The sequence below is a fragment of the Varanus komodoensis genome, unplaced genomic scaffold (assembly GCF_004798865.1).
Source record: "Varanus komodoensis strain SLA01 unplaced genomic scaffold, ASM479886v1 scaffold11, whole genome shotgun sequence".
NCBI classification, from domain to species: Eukaryota; Metazoa; Chordata; class Lepidosauria; order Squamata; family Varanidae; genus Varanus; species Varanus komodoensis.
The window spans coordinates 26,036,052-26,043,787 of record NW_025335317.1 but is presented as its reverse complement, the minus strand read 5'-3'; positions in this window follow the sequence as shown (position 1 = coordinate 26,043,787).

Sequence of the window (7,736 nt, the reverse complement as noted above, 5' to 3'; positions counted from 1 at the left end):
ACACTTTGTGGAGAAAAGGGGGGGCATGATGCCTCTCTCTGCAAGAATTTATTGCATTGGGCTCGAGAGTGAGCAGGCCATAACTTAACAGCAAGAAAGGGCAGATGCCACTGTGACAGGTTCTGCCTGGGTTTGTGTTTATGTTTTTGTGTGTGTTTAACAACCATTGGCCACCTCTGAGTTGTATAATTAAAAGAATCAGAATCCTAGTTTTTCCAGAGGATTCTGAAAAGGTAATAAGTTTGTTTCAAAGCACTAATTGGACTAATGCCTGAAGGGCAGGCTGCATTCCAATAAAACAAAACTCCAGGAACTAGGTTTCAGGTTAAGTGTTAGAAGATAATCTCTGAGGGTCAGGAACCCCTAGAAAATGGGATGGGTTTCATGGGAGGTGGTTGAGGCCCATCAGTGAAGAAGTTTGGACAACCACAAGTTGTGGATTATAGAAGCAGAGTTGGCTGAAACTGGGGGGTCAGACTAGATGACCAGGGGAGGATCCCTTTCTGACTCACTTTGTTTCTATGTTTTATCACTCAACTTGGAATGATGTGCAAATGATGCTGCCCATCTCCTCTTGAAGGGCTCAGGTGCCCCATGGAGAAGAGAGCTAAAGGAAAGTTTATGGGGCTATGGTGAATAGGAGCATTTTTTTATTCACTACTGCAGTATTTACTGAGAAAGGGGAGTCAAAGAGAGGGCTGGCATTAAAGGGATGGAGGAAACAGCCTGTGCAGCCTTATTGGTGGACGAAGCCAGGAAATTAGCTACTGGGGAAGCTTTGGTGGTAACAGTGGCACCCCCAGTGCAAGCTCTGTTAGTCACCAGGGCTGGAAGGTGGTTAACTGACTCCTGACTTATAAGTATGAGGCTGTATTGATGAATCAACTAGATTTGATTTTGACTACTGGAGGAGGTGTGAATCCTGTAGATTTCTTGATAGGAGGCAGTTGCGACTTGGAGTAAGAGCATGATTGTGTGGAATTAGTGGATCTAGAAACTAAATTAAGGGGAAAGGCACCATGGATACAAAGTAATAAAAGGGAACCAGGTGGGGGATAGTGGGAGACTGTCCTCCTCCTGGTCAGCCCAAACTTGTGAGTTATGGGCTCTGAAGTGAGCCCTGAAATTGTGGGAAGGAACTAGGAACTGAGAAGAATCTAGACTCTGGAAGATGGGTAATGTCTGATGGCCAAGAATGGCTATCTAAGGGACTAGCTAGGCAAGTAATCCAGAGACTCCATGAAAGTAGCCTTTGGGGAGCTAAGGCTCTTGAAGATCAATCTCTAAAAACTGATGTGGCATTGGGATGTATTTGGGCTAGCACATGCCTTTGGGAAAATTTGGTAGGAAAGGAGTTTGATCATGAGTAGAGGAAAAGTTTTAGTGCATGAGAAGTGGGTGCACGTACTATAAAAATTGGCTCTGCCTAAACAATTGGCAATTATTCATGTACAGGGAGATCATTCTGGGATTGGTGATCAATACTGAACTTGATCCCCTTGGTTGAAGTTCCTTTTTATAAGCCTTAAGTATGATGAGGCTGAAGTAGCAAGGATGAAGGAACTGGGATGAGTCAGACCCTAAAGCAGCAATTAAAGAAACTAATAATGGAAACTAAACTAAACTAAACTGCCTTGGACAAAGTGTTTACCTATAGCCCTGCTCCGGATACGAACTGCTCCAAGGAAAGATACAGGGAGATCACCCTATGAAATGCTGTTTGAATTGCCTTACTTGGGGCGGTTGGGGGAGTAACCGAGTTTCGAGTCAAAAGATAAATTTCTGCAGAACTGTATACTGGGGATATCTTCTTCTTTATCTGTCTTCAGGGAGAAGGGGCTACTGGCACAGACAGCTCCCCTGGACTTCACAGTACATCTGTTCAAAACTGGAGACTGGGTTCTGGTAAAATCCTGGAAGGACTCCAAGCTGCAACCCGAATGGAAAGGCCCACTGCTGGTGCTACTGATGACCAAAACAGCTGTCTGGCCAAAAGAAAAAGGGTGGACACATCACACAAGGGTGAAGGGACCAGTGCCACCGCCAAAAGAGCAGACAATGGATCCTGGTGATGGGCCCTTGAAGCTGAAGCTGCGAAAAGCTGAGCATGGGAGGGTTGGTTAGGCGACACTGCCTGGCTCTCGGAAGAGCTGGTTTTGTGAGTGCTCTTGTTGATGCGAGTGCTGTTGCTGTGCCCACTGCCCTGATTGTGCCCCTCTACATAGTTTCTGTACAGAAGAGTGGGATATTATTATACTTGAAGATTGGGTGGATTGTTTGCCAGTGGACCCCCCTCTGGGTGAGGATGTGGATCAGTCTACTGTTATGGTGGCTCATCCTCCCCACAACAGGGAGAAAATTTGAAAGGAACTGTAATGACTGTATAGTAATCACGAAAATAGGGAATCAGATTACTAGAACCTTGATTTACCATTCTAGCTACACTTGTATGGGGATCCAGATGGGAAATTACATGCACAACACTATGTATCAGATCTGTGATCACAATGGTAAGAATACATGCTATGATCCAAAGGCAAACCCAAGAGAATACTGGCTGGAGGTTAGGCACCTGACCAGTACAGGGGAAGTACTGAATTCCACCCAGATATATGATCTAGACCGATCGGTGAGTGTCTTCTTTGACGTATATGCTGCTATTGGTAAAAATCCTTGGCCTAAATGGAAGTGTGGCTCCCTGAGTTGGATCCACACCTACACCCAGAATGACACATATATGTGTCCAGCAAATGGACTCAAAGTGGGGTGCAGTAGCACTGCAGACTGGAATTACTGCAATGAATTGAAATGCGTAGCTTGGGGGACGTGGACAACGGAGGGACGCGCAGTCCTTCTGAGTAAAGGGATTGCACAACCAAATTGTGACCAGGACCATTGCAATCCAGTTAACTTCATGGTTCTGAAGGCCAGGTACTGGAATCTACAGTGGAAGGGACAGTTTGGAATCAAATTGCAGGAACTGGATCAGACCCTGGCATTGTGATCCATGTGGGGATTAGAACTAACTGGACACAAAAATAGAGATTCCAACAATCACCAAGAATCTATTTGTATATTTGGCAGAGAGGATAGCTCCCTCTGAATGTGACAAACTGTTATGTATGTGGGAGCACTAACATGGGAGAACAATGGTTCTGGGAGCCAAAGGAGTTTAACTTAAGCAGTATAGCAGGGAGCAATGTGTATCTGACATTTACTGACCATCATAAGGAGGGATCTACCCAGTGGACCCTTAAGATTTCTATTATTGGACATTTGTGTTTTACACGATCCGGAACTGAATTCAACCAGACAGTGGGGACTTTGGTGTGCAGTAATCAGATGTTCAGCAATAGTAGTTCTGCCCCTCGGTCTTATTGGTGGAGTGGAGAGAACTTAACCAAATAACCCCTTTGAGAAAATAGCTCAGTTGAAGGGACTATGGAAAGAAGTGGGGAATGTCAACTTGGACTGGAAGGCTCCAGATGGGTTATACTGGATCTGTGGGAAGTTTGCTTACACCCAGTTGCCGAAGAGATGGACTGGAGCATGTGTGTTGGGGACAGTGAGGCCCAGCTTCTTTCTATTGCCTATTCCACAGGGAAAACGCCTAGGCGTCCCTGTGTATGATGAGGTGGGACTACTAAGGTCTAAGCGGGCAGCAAAGGTAGTTATAGGGAATTGGAAAGACAATGAATGGCCACCAGAAAGGATAATTCAGTATTATGGACCAGCTATATGGGCTGAAGATGAGAGTTGGGGGTATAGAACCCCAATATATATGTTAAATCGTATAATTAGGTTGCAAGTGGTGCTAGAAATAATCACCAATGAGACAGTTGGTAGCACTCAGTCTATTGGCTAAACAAAACACCCAGTTGCGAACTGCAGTATATCAGAATAGATTGGCATTGGACTACCTGTTAGCAAAGGATGGGGGAGTATGTGGGAAATTCAGCTTAACCAACTGCTGTCTCCAGATAGATAATAGAAATGTTTTAATAAATAAATAATAATAAATAATAATAAATAATCCAGCGAAAGCTATTGAAGAAATAACTGCCAGAATGAGGAAAATAGCCTATGTCCCTGTACAAACTTGGAATGGGGTCATAGATACCTCATGGTGGGGACAATTGTTTGGTGGGGGTCTGTCAAAATGGGGGGTTCCTATTGATGGCTGTAGCTGGACTACTACTCCTGCCATGCTTCATATCTCTGATCACACAGATTGTCCAACGGACGGTGGAATCTATTCGGGTAACCACAATGCCAAGGATAAACCAACATGGGGAAAGGATATGACATTAAAGGTAGTAAAAGGTAGAAAATCCTCCCCACAGCAAACTCTGCTGGAGGAATTTCTGGAGAACAATTTTAAGTTAGTAACAGTAAGTGTTAAAAAAAGAAAAAGGGTGGATTGTGAGAAATGAAATGTTATTGTTACTAAGTGTTAAGGTGAAATACAGGGCTAGGACAGGGTTAATTAAAGTCTCTTAAGGCCAAAAGGCCTGAGAATCGAATCATGTAAATAGCTGTACTAAGGGAAGTAGTGCTTCTTACATCAAAGTCCTGAAAAATGCCAGAGGGGGTAAAATTGGGGGACAGTGGTAAAACTGTCACCTTCAGTGGAAGAGAGCAGGCAATTAATTACATTTTGTAACTGGCAGTAAAAGGCCTGAAGAAAGGTCTGCTCTTACTATCTCATCCTCCCACAAGATTTAAGAAGCCAGCTGGCTCAAATTGGAATTCTCAAGGCCACTTTGACTTGTTGAACTTTTAGAAGAAAGTACACATGCTTAATAGGTGCATGAATAGTAACTGACACACCTCTCATAGGTAATGGGCTCATTAGCATGAACATGGGATGTATGTGCGGGAGGGGGAGCATGTCAAGGAGTCGTATGATGTAGGTGGACAGAGAAGACTGTACCTTCTGAGTAGCCCAGCCAATGGGGGAAAAGAGGAAGGGCCTGCGAGCTGGGAAAAGGGGATAAGAGACAATGTTTTGTGTGGAAACGGTGCGCTACCTGTGTGGTGGGTGCCCGCTCTTGCAAGAATGAATTAAACTATCCTGCTTGGTACTTTGCCTCCGTATCATCACTACTGGGATCAATTTTTACTTCTGACAATTGGATTTTACATACTCCTTACAATGGGATATGTATACAAATAGAACAGTGGGTCTTAGGTTAGTCTAACTGCTTTCTTCCATTCATTTGGACTCAGAACTTAAGAGTTTAACTTAGAACTCAGGGATAAGTAGTTTTAACAGGTCATGGCCAGTATACTGCTATTTCAGACATATTGTCCATCCTTAATTTCCAGCAGTACTTTTTAAAACTATATTTTGTCTTTCTCTGCCTTCTTTTTCTCTGCCTATCTTCCTCTTTTTATTTTTAAGTCAGCATCATGATAGCTACTGCAATCTGCTTTTAGACACCAGATGAAAACTAGCAGCATAGATTAGGTGCACAAATAGAAAAGGGCATAGCAATTTTATTATATTTATTTATTTTTTCACTTGCATGCTGCCAATTATCCCAATTATATACCACCATTAAGGGTGCATTCTTGTTCATGTTTAGTTAGCATGGCTGGCTGAGACATGCTGGCAATTGTAGAACTTTTTTTCAGTGTAAACATGCACAGGATTGCACCCTAAAAGAATTAGTCAAAATGAACTGCCACTACTATGTGAACCCAGCCAAGCATATATATAAATCAAACTATTATCTCCTAAAGAGGTGGTTCACCACAGGGAAATACTATTGTATGTAATTCGAAAGCTTGCTAATTAAAGAATTTGAAAACAAAGAAAGAATTCCAAATTCAAGAATAAAGATACAGTGTTGATAACGTGAGATCCCAAACTGATGCTGCAAAAATGCTTGAAGGAACATAGCAAACATGCTGCCTTAAGCATGCTAGCTATCCTCTTGCTGACAGCTGCCAGAGTGTCTCTTGTACAGAAATGGAAAGCATCAGTCCCACTAGAAATAGCACAGTGGTATGCAAAAATGTAAGAAGTCAGAATCATAGCCCAATCAAGCCATAGCATCAGAAATAAAATCTGCAATCCTATGCACGCATGGGAATAAGCCCCATTGAACTCAGCAGGGCTTATTTCCATATGCATGCATAAGACTATGTTGTAAACTACTAATATTAACAAAAGCAACAGGAAAAGGACATACAGCATCACTCTTCAGGTAAATATACAAGTAATTCCATTTATTTTTTCTTGTGATTGCTGTTTCTGTATGGTGGTATAATAGCTCTTACTGGTGGGAGTAACTTCAAAGTAGAATCTGCTTTGCAGCATTTCCCTCACCTTTACCTTTTCACCATGGTTGACTATGAGTGAGGAGATGAGATCTGTAGGCATGAAATCTCCAATTCTCCATGTCTTCTCCTTTGGGATCATTGGTCAGCATTTTTTTGGCTGAGGCAAATATTCAGTGTGCAGCTATACAGCTAGGCAGCTGTAAATAACCAAATTACACAAAAAATTGACCCTGCTTTGCTATACAGTTGTGATACATTTCCCAGACTTTTTTTAAGGAATCTACTTCTGTTGCAAATATACCCGTATTATTGTGGTTTGTGGCATACATAAATAAAATACCTGCAAACGTCACCTACTTCTCCTGCAATTATAACACTGTGCATTATTGTGTGACACTTGGCCATGTTATAAACACAGTGGATACTACAGTGTATTCATTAATGTGTGAACACAGAGCAGAATTGCCTGGAAGGCAGAGGTAGAGGACAGGGATACCAGCACAGCAGTACTTTGGAGGAAAAAGGGCCTCTACTGTCATGACCCACCAGGAAGAGTTAAGCATGTGCTTAAGTCAACAAAACTTTAAACCATTTCAATGGCTGCATTTGGCCTTTTATTCCCCCTTCCTTAAATGTTATATTAACTTGTAAATGGTTTTGCCATATCACTAATAGAAAACTACCAACCAGGGCCGTCTTGACGCATGGGCCTGATGGACACTTGCCCGTGGGCCCCATAATAATCTGTGTATGTTAACCCTTCATTTTTACATCTTTATTCCTGTGCGTAGTTGTTGTAGGGGGCCCAGTACACTGCTTTGCCCGGGGCCCATAATGCTGTTAAGACGGCCCTGCTACCAACTACCAGCATGTACAACATGTTGCAGTTACTCCCAATGCATCAGAAATCACATGGCTTCACAAGACAGAAAACCTCATCCGACTGATAGTATAGAATATACCATAAGAGAGATACTTAGATGGCTTTTGAATAAAGAAATAGTGCATAGGATATGAGTACATTTTTCTGTATATAGCTAATGTATAGAGTAAAATGTGAACCTCAAAAATTCAGATTTTTCTTTAGTCCTCCTTTGGTGATGACGTGTTCCTGATACTGGAAGGGAATACAGTAAATTAACTGTAAGTTTTACAGCCCACAACTGGAATATGGTTTCCAACATGCCATAATTATGAGAATTGCTGTTTTTTATATGCAAGTCCAGAATAAAATTACTTATGCCTGCAGCCAACTTTTGCCTCTCATTCAGGTTCCAAGAAATATTTACAAGATAGCTTTTCCCCCTTTCTCCTTTCACTTTTGGGGAATGAGAGGAATAGTTTGAATGCAAAGATGCCTAGTTCTGTCAAATGGTAGTTTCCATTAAGCAGATGGAAACTTCACAAACTCCCCCCTCTGCCCCCCCAAAAAGCCCTTTTAGTTAACT